Genomic DNA, 16466 nt, shown 5'->3' with positions numbered 1-16466 from the left:
ATGATGAATGATAAATAATGAAATGTATGATGAATGATGAAATGAATGATGAATGATGAAATGAATGATGAATGATGAATGATGAAATGAATGATGAATGATGAATGATGAAATGAATGATGAATGATGAAAGATGAAATGAATGATGAAACGAATGATGAATGATGAATGGTGAATGATAAATGATGAAATGATGAAATGAATGATGAATGATGAAATAAATGTTCAATGATGAATGATGAAATGAATGATGAATGATGAAATGAATGATGAAATGAATGACGAATGATGAATGATGAAATGAATGATAAATGATGTAATAAATGATGAAATGAATGATGAAATGAATAGTGAATGATGAAATGAATGATGAATGATTAAAGGAATGATGAAATGAATGTTGAAATAAATGAGGAATGATGAAATGAATGATGAATGAAGAATAATGAATGATAAAATGAATGATGAAATGAATGATGAAATGAATGATAGTTGATAAAATGAATAATGAATGATGAAATTAATGATAAATGATGAATGATGAAATAAATGATGAATGATGAAATGTATGATGAATGATGAATTATGAAATGATGAATGATGAAATGAATGATGAATGATGAAGTGTATGATGAATGATGAAATGAATGATAATTGAGGAATGATGAAATGAATGATGAATGAAGAATGATGAATGATGGAATGAATGATGAATGATGAAATGAATGATGAATGACGAATGATGAAATGAATGATGAATGATGAAATGTATGATGAATGATGAATGATGAAATGAATGATGAATGATGAAATGAATGATGAAATGAATGATGAATGAAGAATAATGAAAGATAAAGTGAATGATAGTTGATGAAATGATGAAATGAATGATGAATGATGAAATGAATGATAGTTGATGAAATGAATAATGAATGATGAATGATGAAATTAATGATAAATGATGAATGATGAAATAAATGATGAATGATGAAATAAATGATGAATGATGAAATGTATGATGAATGATAAATGATGAAATGATGAATGATGAAATGAATGATGAATGATGAAGTGAATGATGAATGATGAAATGAAAGATGAATGATGAAATGAATGATGAATGATGAAATGAATGAAGAATGATGAAATGAGTGATGAATGATGGAATGAATGATGAATGATGAAATGAATGATGAATGACTAATGATGAAATGAATGATGATTCATGAAATGAATGATGATTGATGAATGTTGAAATGAATGATGAATAATGAATGATGAAATGAATGATGAATGATGAATAATGAATGATGAAATGAATAATGATTGATGAATGATGAAATGATGAATGATGAATGATGAATGATGAAATGAATGATGAATGATGAATGATAAAATAAATGATGAATGAAGAATGATGACTGATGAATGATAAAATGAATGATAAATGATGATTGATGAATGATGAATAATGAAATGAATGATGAATGATGAAATGAATGATGAAATGAATGATGAATGATGGAAGATGAAATGAATGATGAATGATGAAATGAATGATGAATGATGAATGGTAAATGATAAATGATAAATGATGAAATGATGAAATGAATGATGAATAATGAAATAAATGATCAATGATGAAATGAATGATGAATGATGAAATTAATGATAAATAATGAATGATGATTGATGAAATGAATGATGAAATGTATGATGAATGATGAAATGAATGATGAATGAAGAGCGATGAATGATGAAATGATAAATGATGAAATGAATGATGAATGATGAAGTGAATGATGAATGATGAAATAAAAGATGAATGATGAATGATGAATGATGAAAAGAATGAAGAATAATGAAATGAATGATGAATGATGAATGATGGAATGAATGATGAATGATGAAATGAATGATGAATGACAAATGATGAAATAAATGATAAATGATGAAATGTATGATGAATGATGAAATGAATGATGAATGATGAAATGAATGATGATTGAAGAATGATGAAATGAATGATGGAATGAATGATGAATGATGAAATGAATGATGAATGACGAATGATGAAATGAATGATGAATGATGAAATGTATGATGAATGATGAATGATGAAATGATTGATGAAATGATGAATGATGAATGAGGAATAATGAATGATAAAATGAATGATGAAATGAATGATGAAATGAATGATGAAATGAATGATAGTTGAAGAAATGAATAATGAATGATGAATGATGAAATTAATGATAAATGATGAAATAAATGATGAATGATGAAATGTATGATGAAAGATGAATGATGAAATGAATGATTAATGATGAAAAGAATGAATGAATGATGAATGATGAATGGTGAATGATAAATGATGAAATGATGAAATGAATGAAGAATGATGAAATGAGTGATGAATGATGAATGATGAAATGAATGAAGAATGATGAAATGAGTGATGAATGATGAATGATTAAATGAATGATGAATGACGAATGATGAAATGAATGATGAATGCTGAATGATGAAATGAATGATGGAATGAATGATGAATGATGAAATGAATGAAGAATGATGAAATGAGTGATGAATGATGAATGATGAAATGAATGAAGAATGATGAAATGAGTGATGAATGATGAATGATTAAATGAATGATGAATGACGAATGATGAAATGAATGATGAATGCTGAATGATGAAATGAATGATGATTGATGAATGATGAATGATGAAATGAATGATGAATGATGACATGAATGATAATTGATGAATGATGAAATGAATGATGAATGATGAAAAAACGATGAATGATGAATAATGAATGATGAAATGAATGATGGATGATGAAATGAATGAAGAAATAAATGATGAATGATAAAATGAATGATGAATGAAGAATGATGACTGATGAATGATGAAATGAATGATAAATGATGAATGATGAATAATGAAATGAATGATGAATGATGAATGATGAAATGAATGATGAAAGATGAAATAAATGATGAATGATGAAACGAATGATGAATGATGAATGATGAAGGGTGAATGATAAATGATGAAATGATGAAATGAATGATGAAAGATGAAATGAATGATGAATGATAAAATGAATGATGAATGAAGAATGATGACTGATGGAATGATGAAATGAGTGATGAATGATGAATGATGGAATGAATGATAAATGATGAAATGAATGAAGAATGATGAAATGAGTGATCAATGATGAATGATGGAATGAATGAAGAATGATGAAATGAGTGATGAATGACGAATGATGAAATGAATGATGAATGCTGAATGATGAAATGAATGATGATTGATGAATGATGAATGATGAAATGAATGATGAATGATGAAATAAATGATAATTGTTGAATGATGAATGATGAAATGAATGATGAATGATGAATAATGAATGATGAAATGAATGATGAAATGAATGATGGATGATGAAATGAATGATGAATGATGAAATGAATGATGAATGATGAATGATGAAATGAATGATGAATGATGAATGATGAAATGAATGATGAATGATGAAAGATGAAATGAATGATGAATGATGAAACGAATGATGAATGATGAATGATGAATGATAAATGATGAAATGATGAAATGAATGATGAATGATGAAATAAATGATGAATGATGAATGATGAATGATGAATGATGAAATGAATGATGAATGATGAAATGAATGATGAATGTTAAATGAATGATGAATGAAGAATGATAAATGATGAATGATGAAATGAATGATAAATGATGATTGATGAATGATGAATAATGAAATGAATGATGAATGATAAAATGAATGATGAATGATGAAATGAATGAGGAATGATGAAAGATGAAATGAATGATGAATGATGAAACGAATGATGAATGATGAATGGTGAATAATAATGATGAAATGAATGATGAATGATGAAATAAATGATCAATGATGAATGATTAAATGAATGATGAATGATGAAATGAATGATGAATGATGAATGATGAAATGAATGATGATTGATGAATGATTAATGATGAAATTAATGATGAATGATAAAATGAATGATGAATGATGAAATGAATGATGAAATGAATGATGAATGATGAATGTTGAATGATGAATGATGAAATGAATGATGAATGATGAAATGAATGATGAATGCTGAATGATGAAATGAATGATGAATGATGAAATGAATGATGATTGATGAATGATGAAATGAATGATGAATGATGAATGATTAAATGAATGATGAATGATGAAATGAATGAAGAATGATGAAATGAATATTGAATGATGAAATGGATGATGAATGATGAAATGAATGATGAATGTTGAATGATGAATGATGAAATGAATGATGAATGATGAAATGAATGATGATTGATGAATGATGAAATGAATGATGAATGATTAAATGAATGATGAATGATGAAATGAATGAAGAATGATGAATGATGAAATGAATATTGAATGATGAAATGGATGATGAATGAAGAATGATGACTGATGAATGATAAAATGAATGATGAATGATGAATGATGAATGATGAAATGAATGATAGTTGATGAAATGAATAATAAATAATGAATGTTGAAATGTATGATGCATGATGAATGATGAATGATGAATGATGAATGAAGAATGATGAATGAAGAATGATGAATGATGAAATGAATGATGAATGAAGAATGATGAATGATGAAATGAATGATGAATGAAGAATGATGAATGATGAAATGAATGATGAATTATGTAAAGAATGATGAATGATGAATGATTAAATGAATGATGAATGATGAAATGAATGATGATTGATGAATGATGAATGATGAAATGAATGATAAATGATGAAATGAATGATGAATGATGAAATGAATGATGAAATGAATGATGAATGATGAATGATTAATGATGAAATGAATGATGAATGATGAAATGAATGATGAATGATAAAATGAATGATGATTGATGAATGATGAATGATGAATGATTAAATGAATGATGAATGATGAAATGAATGAAGAATGATGAATGATGAAATGAATTATGAATGAAGAATGATGACTGATGAAATGAATGATAAATGATGATTGATGAATGATGAATAATGAAATGAATGATGAAATGAATGATAAATGATGAAATGAATGATGAAATGAATGATGAATAATGAATGATGAAATGAATAATGAATGATGAATGATGAAATAAATGATGATTGATGAATGATGAATGATGAAATGAATGATGAATGAAGAAATGAATGATGAATGATGAATAATGAATGATGAAATGAATGATGATTGATGAATGATGAAATGAATGATGAATGATGAATGATAAAATGAATTCTGAATGATGAATGATGAAATGAATGATGAAATGTATAATGATGAATGATGAATGAATGATGAATGATAAAATGAATTATGAATGAAGAATGATGACTGATGAATGATGAAATGAATGATAAATGATGATTGATGAATAATGAAATGAATGATGAAATGAATGATGAATGATGAAATGAATGATGAATAATGAATGATGAATGATGAAATGAATAATGAATGATGAATGATGAAATGATTGATGAATGTTGAAATGAATGATGAATTGATGAATGATGGAATGAATGATGAATGATAAAATGAATGATGAATGATGAAAGGAATGATGAATGATGAATGATGAAATGAATGATGAATGTTGAAATGAATGATGAATGATGAATGATGAAATGAATGATGAAATGAATGATGAATGATGAAATGAATGATGAATGATGAATGATAAAATGAATTCTGAATGATGAAATGAATGATGAATGATGAAATGTATAATGATGAATGAATGATGAATGATAAAATGAATGATGAATGAAGAATGAAGAATGATGACTGATGAAATGAATGATAAATGATGATTGATGAATGATGAATAATGAAATGAATGATGAAATGAATGATAAATGATGAAATGAATGATGAAATGAATGATGAATAATGAATGATGAAATGAATAATGAATGATGAATGATGAAATAAATGATGATTGATGAATGATGAATGATGAAATGAATGATGAATGAAGAAATGAATGATGAATGATGAATAATGAATGAAGAAATGAATGATGATTGATGAATGATGAAATGAATGATGAATGATAAAATGAATTCTGAATGATGAATGATGAAATGAATGATGAAATGTATAATGATGAATGATGAATGAATGATGAATGATAAAATGAATTATGAATGAAGAATGATGACTGATGAATGATGAAATGAATGATAAATGATGATTGATGAATGATGAATAATGAAATGAATGATGAAATGAATGATGAATGATGAAATGAATGATGAATAATGAATGATGAATGATGAAATGAATAATGACTGATGAATGATGAAATGATTGATGAATGTTGAAATGAATGATGAATTGATGAATGATGGAATGAATGATGAATGATGAATGATGAAAGGAATGATGAATGATGAATGATGAAATGAATGATGAATGTTGAAATGAATGATGAATGATGAAATGAATGATGAAATGAATGATAATTGATGAATGATGAAATGAATGAAGAAATGAATGATGAATGATGAATAATGAATGATGAAATGAATGATGATTGATGAATGATGAAATGAATGATGAATGATGAATGATAAAATGAATTCTGAATGATGAATGATGGAATGAATGATGAATGATGAAATGTATAATGATGAATGAATGATGAATGATAAAATGAATGATGAATGAAGAATGAAGAATGATGACTGATGAAATGAATGATAAATGATGATTGATGAATGATGAATAATGAAATGAATGATGAAATGAATGATAAATGATGAAATGAATGATGAAATGAATGATGAATAATGAATGATGAAATGAATAATGAATGATGAATGATGAAATAAATGATGATTGATGAATGATGAATGATGAAATGAATGATGAATGAAGAAATGAATGATGAATGATGAATAATGAATGATGAAATGAATGATGATTGATGAATGATGAAATGAATGATGAATGATGAATGATAAAATGAATTCTGAATGATGAATGATGAAATGAATGATGAAATGTATAATGATGAATGATGAATGAATGATGAATGATAAAATGAATTATGAATGAAGAATGATGACTGATGAATGATGAAATGAATGATAAATGATGATTGATGAATGATGAATAATGAAATGAATGATGAAATGAATGATGAATGATGAAATGAATGATGAATAATGAATGATGAATGATGAAATGAATAATGAATGATGAATGATGAAATGATTGATGAATGTTGAAATGAATGATGAATTGATGAATGATGGAATGAATGATGAATGATAAAATGAATGATGAATGATGAAAGGAATGATGAATGATGAATGATGAAATGAATGATGAATGTTGAAATGAATGATGAATGATGAATGATGAAATGAATGATGAATGATGAAATGAATGATAATTGATGAATGATGAAATGAATGAAGAAATGAATGATGAATGATGAATAATGAATGATGAAATGAATGATGATTGATGAATGATGAAATGAATGATGAATGATGAATGATAAAATGAATTCTGAATGATGAATGATGGAATGAATGATGAATGATGAAATGTATAATGATGAATGAATGATGAATGATAAAATGAATGATGAATGAAGAATGATGACTGATGAATGATGAAATGAATGATAAATAATGATGATGAATGATGAATAATGAAATGAATGATGAAATAAATGATGAATGATGAAATGTATGATGAATGATGAATGATGAAATGTATGATGAATGATGAATGATAAAATGAATGATGAATGTTGAATGATTAAATGAATGATGAATGATGAAATGAATAATGAATGATGAATGATGAAATGAATGATGAATGATGATTTTGAAATGATTGATGAATGATGAAATGAATGGTGAATGATGAATGATGAAATGAATGATGAATGATGAAATAAATGATGAATGATGGATGATGAAATGAATGATGAATGATGAATGATGAAATGAATGATGAATGATGAAATGAATGATGAATGATGAATGATGAAATGAATGATGAATGATGAAATTATTGATAAATGATCAATGATGAATAATGAAATAAATGGTGAATGATGAAATGTATGATGGATGATGAATGATGAATGATAAAATGAATGATGAATGATGAAATGAATGATAATTGATGAATGATGAAATGAATGATGCATGATGAATAATGAATGATGAAATGAATGATGATTGATGAATAATGAATGATGAATGATGAAATGAATGATTGATGAATGATGAAATGAATGATGAATGATGAATGATGAATGATGAAATGAATGATGAAGGATGAAATGAATGATGAAATGTATAATGATGAATGATGAGATGAATGATGAATTATAAAATGAATGATGAATGAAGAATGAGTGAAGATTGATGAAATGAATGATAAATGATGATTGATGAATCATGATAATGAAATGAATGATGAAATGAATGATGAATGATGAAATGAATGATGAATGATGAATGATGAATGATGAAATGAATGATGAATGATGAATGATGAAAGATGAAATGAATGATGAATGATAAAATGAATGGTGAATGGTGAATGGTGAATGATAAATGATGAAATGATGAAATGAATAATGAATGATGAAAGATGAAATGAATGATGAATGATAAAATGAATCATGAATGATGAATGATGAATGGTGAATGATAAATGATGAATGATGAAATGAATGATAAATGATGAAATGAATGATGAATGAAGAATGATGAATGATGAATGAATGATGAATGATGTAAAGAATGATGAACGATGAATGTTCAAATGAATAATGAATGATGAAATTATTGATAAATGATCAATGATGAATAATGAAATAAATGGTGAATGATGAAATGTATGATGGATGATGAATGATGAATGATAAAATGAATGATGAATGATGAATGATGAAATGAATGATGAATGATGAAATTATTGATAAATGATGAATGATGAATAATGAAATGAATGATGAATGATGAAATGTATGATGGACGATGAATGATGAATGATGAAATAAATGATGATTGATGAATGATGAATAATGAAATGAATGATGAATGATGAAATGAATGATGAATGATGCATGATGAATAATGAATGATGAAATGAATGATGATTGATGAATGATGAATGATGAAATGAATGATAAATGATGAATGATGAAATGTATGATGAAGGATGAAATAAATGTTGAATGATGAAATGTATAATGATGAATGATGAAATGAATGATGAATTATAAAATGAATGATGAATGAAGAATGAGTGAAGATCGATGAAATGAATGATAAATGATGATTGATGAATCATGAATAATGAAATGAATGATGAAATGAATGATGAATGATAAAATGAATCATAAATGATGAATGATGAAATAAATGATGAATGATGAAATGAATGATGAATGATGAAATTAATGATAAATAATGAATGATGAATGATAAAATGAATAATGAATGATGAAATGAATGATGAATGATAAATGATGAAATGAATGATGAATGAAGAATGATGAATGATGAAATGAATGATGAATGATGAAATGAATGATGAATGATGAAATGTATGATGAATGATGAATGATAAAATGAATGAAGAATGTTGAATGATGAATGATGAAATGAATCATCAAATGATGAATGATGAACTGAATGATGAAATGAATGATGAAATGAATGATGAATGATGAAATGAATGATGAATGATGAAATGAATGACGAATGATGAATGATGAAATGAATGACGAATGATGAATGATGAAATGAATGATAAATGATGTAATAAATGATGAAATGAATGATGAAATGAATAGTGAATGATAAAATGAATGATGAATGATTAAAGGAATGATGAAATGAATGATGAAATAAATGAGGAATGATGAAATGAATGATGAATGAAGAATAATGAATGATAAAATGAATGATGAAATGAATGATGAATGATGAAATGAATGATAGTTGATAAAATGAATAATGAATGATGAAATTAATGATAAATGATGAAATGTATGATGAATGATGAAATGTATGATGAATGATGAAATGTATGATGAATGATGAATGATGAAATGATGAATGATGAAATGAATGATGAATGATGAAGTGTATGATGAATGATGAAATGAATGATAATTGAGGAATGATGAAATGAATGATGAATGATGGAATGAATGATGAATGATGAAATGAATGATGAATGACGAATGATGAATGATGAAATGTATGATGAATGATGAATGATGAAATGAATGATGAATGATGAAATGAATGATAAATGATGAATGATGAAATGAATGATGAATGATGAAATGAATGATGATTGATGAATGATGAATGATGAAATGAATGATGAATGATGAAATGAATGAAGCATGATGAATGATGAAATGAATAATTGTTGATGAAATGGATGATGAATGAAGAATGATGACTGATGAATGATAAAATGAATGATGAAATGAATGATGAATGATGAAATGAATGATGAATGATGAAATGAATGGTGAATGATGAAATGAATAATGAATGATGAATGATGAATGATGAATTTTGAAATGAATGATGAAATGAATAATGAATGATGAATGATGAAATGACTGATGAATGATGAAAAGAATGATGAATGATGAAATGAATGATAAATGATGAAATAAATGATGAATGATGAAATGAATGATGAATGATGAAATGAATGATGAATGATGAAATGTATGATGAATGATGAATGATAAAATGAATGAAGAATGTTGAATGATGAATGATGAAATGAATGATGAATGATGAACTGAATGATGAAATGAATGATGAAATGAATGATGAATGATGAAATGAATGATGAATGATGAAATGAATGATGAATGATGAAATGAATGATAAATGATGTAATGAATGATGAAATGAATGATGAATGATGAATGATGAAATGAATGATGAATGATTAAAGGAATGATAAATGATGAATGATGAAATGAATGATGAATGATGAAATGAATGATGATTGATGAATGATGAATGATGAAATGAATGATGAATGATTAAATGAATGAAGAATGATGAATGATGAAATAAATGATGAATGTTGAATGATGAATGATGAAATGAATGATGAATGATGAAATGAATGATAAATGATGAATGATGAAATGAATGATGAATGATGAAATGAATGATGATTGATGAATGATGAATGATGAAATGAATGATGAATGATTAAATGAATGATGAATGATGAATGATGAAATGAATGAAGAATGATGAATGATGAAATGAATAATGAATGATGAAATGGATGATGAATGAAGAATTATGACTGATGAATGATAAAATGAATGATGAATGATGAATGATGAATGATGAATGATGAAATGAATAATGAATGATGAATGATGAAATGAATGATGAATGATGAAATGAATAATGAATGATGAATTGTGAAGTGAATGATGAATGATGAAATGAATAATGAATGATGAATGATGAAATGAATGATAAAATGAATGAAGAATGTTGAATGATGAATGATGAAATGAATGATGAATGATGAATAATGAAATGAATGATGAATGATGAAATGATGAATGATGAACTGAATGATGAAATGAATGATGAATGATGAATGATGAAATGAATGATGAATGATGAAATGAATGATGAATGATGAAATGTATGATGAATGATGAATGATAAAATGATGAATGATGAAATGAATGATGAATGATGAAGTGAATGATGAATGATGAAATGAAAGATGAATGATGAAATGAATGATGAATGATGAAATGAATGATAAATGATGAATGATGAAATGAATGATGAATGATGAAATGAATGATGATTGATGAATGATGAATGATGAAATGAATGATGAATGATGAATGAATGAAGCATGATGAATGATGAAATGAATAATGAATGATGAAATGGATGATAATTGAGGAATGATGAAATGAATGATGAATGATGGAATGAATGATGAATGATGAAATGAATGATGAATGACGAATGATGAATGATGAAATGTATGATGAATGATGAATGATGAAATGAATGATGAAATGAATGATGAATGATGAAATGAATGATGATTGATGAATGATGAATGATGAAATGAATGATGAATGATGAAATGAATGAAGCATGATGAATGATGAAATGAATAATGAATGATGAAATGGATGATGAATGAAGAATGATGACTGATGAATGATAAAATGAATGATGAAATGAATGATGAATGATGAAATGAATGATGAAATGAATGGTGAATGATGAAATGAATAATGAATGATGAATGATGAATGATGAATTTTGAAATGAATGATGAAATGAATAATGAATGATGAATGATGAAATGACTGATGAATGATGAAAAGAATGATGAATGATGAAATGAATGATAAATGATGAATTGTGAAATGAATGATGAATAATGAAATGAATGATGAATGATGAAATAAATGATGAATGATGAAATGAATGATGAATGATGAAATGTATGATGAATGATGAATGATAAAATGAATGAAGAATGTTGAATGATGAATGATGAAATGAATAATGAATGATGAATGATGAACTGAATGATGAAATGAATGATGAAATGAATGATGAATGATGAAATGAATGATGAATGATGAAATGAATGATGAATGATGAAATGAATGATAAATGATGTAATGAATGATGAAATGAATGATGAATGATGAATGATGAAATGAATGATGAATGATTAAAGGAATGATGAAATAAATGATGAATGATGAATGTTGAATGATGAATGATGAATGATGAAATGAATGATGAAGAAATGAATGATAAATGATGAATGATGAAATGAATGATGATTGATGAATGATGAATGATGAAATGAATGATGAATGATTAAATGAATGATGAATGATGAATGATGAAATGAATGAAGAATGATGAATGATGAAATGAATAATGAATGATGAAATGGATGATGAATGAAGAATGATGACTGATGAATGATAAAATGAATGATGAATAATGAATGATGAAATGAATGATGAATGATGAATGATGAAATGAATAATGAATGATGAATGATGAAATGAATGATGAATGATGAAATGAATAATGAATGATGAATGATGAATTGTGAAGTGAATGATGAATGATGAAATGAATAATGAATGATGAATGATGAAATGAATGATAAAATGAATGAAGAATGTTGAATGATGAATGATGAAATGAATGATGAATGATGAATAATGAAATGAATGATGAATGATGAAATGATGAATGATGAACTGAATGATGAAATGAATGATGAATGATGAATGATGAAATGAATGATGAATGATGAAATGAATGATGAATGATGAAATGTATGATGAATGATGAATGATAAAATGAATGAAGAATGTTGAATGATGAATGATGAAATGAATGATGAATGATGAATGATGAAATGAATGATGAATGATGAATGATGAACTAATTGAAGAAATGAATGATGAAATGAATGATGAATGATGAATGATGAAATGAATGATGAATGATGAATGATGAAATGAATGATAAATGATGTAATGAATGATGAAATGAATGATGAATGATGAATGATGAAATGAATAATGAATGATGAAATGAATGATTAAAGGAATGATGAAATGAATGATAAATGATGAAATAAATGATGAATGATGAAATGAATGATTAATAAAGAATAATGAATGATAAAATGAATGATGAAATGATGAAATGAATGATGAATGATGAAATGAATGATAAATGATGAATGATGAATGATATAATGAATGATGATTGATGAATGATGAATGATGAAATGAATGATGAATGATGAATGATTAAATGAATGATGAATGATGAAAGATGAAATGAATGAAGAATGATGAATGATAAAAAGAATAATTAATGATGAAATGGATGATGAATGATGACTGATGAATGATGAAATTAATGATGAATGATGAAATCAATAATGAATGATGAATGATGAAATCAATAATGAATGATGAATGATGAAATGAATGATGAATGATGAATTGTGAAATGAATGATGAATGATGAATTGAATAATGAATGATGAATGATGAAATGACTGATGAATGATGAATTGTGAGATGAATGATGAAATGAATGATGAATGATGAAATGAATGACGAATGATGAATGATGAAATGAATGATAAATGATGTAATGAATGATGAAATGAATGATGAATGATGAATGATTAAAGGAATGATGAAATGAATGATAAATGATGAAATGAACGATGAATGATGAAATGAATGATGAATAAAGAATAATGAATGATGAAATGATGAAATGAATGATGAATGATGAAATGAAATGAATGATAAATGATGAATGATGAAATGAATGATGAATGATGAAATGAATGATGATTGATGAATGATGAATGATGAAATGAATGATGAATGATGAATGATTAAATGAATGATGAATAATGAAATGGATGATGAATGATTAAATGAATGATGAATGATGAAATGAATGAAGAATGATGAAATGAATAATGAATGATGAAATGGATGATGAATGAAGAATGATGACTGATGAATGATAAAATGAATGATGAATGATGAAATGAATGATGAATGATGAAATCAATAATGAATGATGAATGATGAAATGAATGATGAATGATGAAATCAATAATGAATGATGAATGATGAAATGAATGATGAATGATGAATTGTGAAATGAATGATGAATGATGAAATGATTAATGAATGATGAATGATGAAATGACTGATGAATGATGAAAAGAATGTTGAATGATGAATGATGAATGATGAAATAAATGATGAATGATGAATTGTGAGATGAATGATGAAATGAATGATGAATGATGAAATAAATGATGAATGATGAAATAAATGATGAATGATGAAATGAATGATGAATGATGAAATGAATGATGAATGATGAAATGTATGATGAATGATGAATGATAAAATGAATGAAGAATGTTGAATGATGAATGATGAAATGAATCATGAAATGATGAATGATGAAATGAATGATGAAATGAATGATGAATGATGAAATGAATGATGAATGATGAAATGAATGACGAATGATGAATGATGAAATGAATGATGAATGATGAATGATGAAATGAATGATAAATGATGTAATAAATGATGAATGAATGATGAAATGAATGATGAATGATTAAAGGAATGATGAAATGAATGATGAAATAAATGAGTAATGATGAAATGAATGATGAATGAAGAATAATGAATGATAAAATGAATGATGAAATGAATGATGAATGATGAAATGAATGATAGTTGATAAAATGAATAATGAATGATGAAATTAATGATAAATGATGAATGATGAAATAAATGATGAATGATGAAATGTATGATGAATGATGAATGATGAAATAAATGATGAATGATGAAATGAATGATGAATGATGAAATGATGAATGATGAAATGAATGATGAATGATGAAGTGTATGATGAATGATGAAATGAATGATAATTGAGGAATGATGAAATGAATGATGAATGAAGAATGATGAATGATGGAATGAATGATGAATGATGAAATGAATGATGAATGACGAATGATGAAATGAATGATGAAATGTATGATGAATGATGAATGATGAAATGAATGATGAATGATGAATGATGAAATGAATGATGAATGAAGAATAATGAATGATAAAATGAATGATAGTTGATGAAATGATGAATGATGAAATGAATGATAGTTGATGAAATGAATAATGAATGATGAATGATGAAATTAATGATAAATAATGAATGATGAAATAAATGATGAATGATGAAATGTATGATGAATGATGAAATGATGAATGATGAAATGAATGATGAATGATGAAGTGAATGATGAATGATGAAATGAAAGATGAATGATGAAATGAATGATGAATGATGAAATGAATGAAGAATGATGAAATGAGTGATGAATGATGAATGATGGAATGAATGATGAATGATGAAATGAATGATGAATGACTAATGATGAAATGAATGATGATTCATGAAATGAATGATGATTGATGAATGTTGAAATGAATGATAAATGATGAATAATGAATGATGAAATGAATGATGAATGATGAATGATGAATAATGAATGATGAAATGAATAATGATTGATGAATGATGAAATGAATGATGAATGATGAAATGAATGATGAATGATGAATGAATGATGAGATGATGAAATGAATGATGAATGATAAAATGAATGATGAATGAAGAATGATGACTGATGAATGATGAAATGAATGATAAATTATGATTGATGAATGA

This window comes from Mixophyes fleayi, chromosome 4 (assembly GCF_038048845.1).
Source record: "Mixophyes fleayi isolate aMixFle1 chromosome 4, aMixFle1.hap1, whole genome shotgun sequence".
NCBI lineage: Eukaryota > Metazoa > Chordata > Amphibia > Anura > Limnodynastidae > Mixophyes > Mixophyes fleayi.
Note: the sequence above shows the minus strand (reverse complement) of the source record.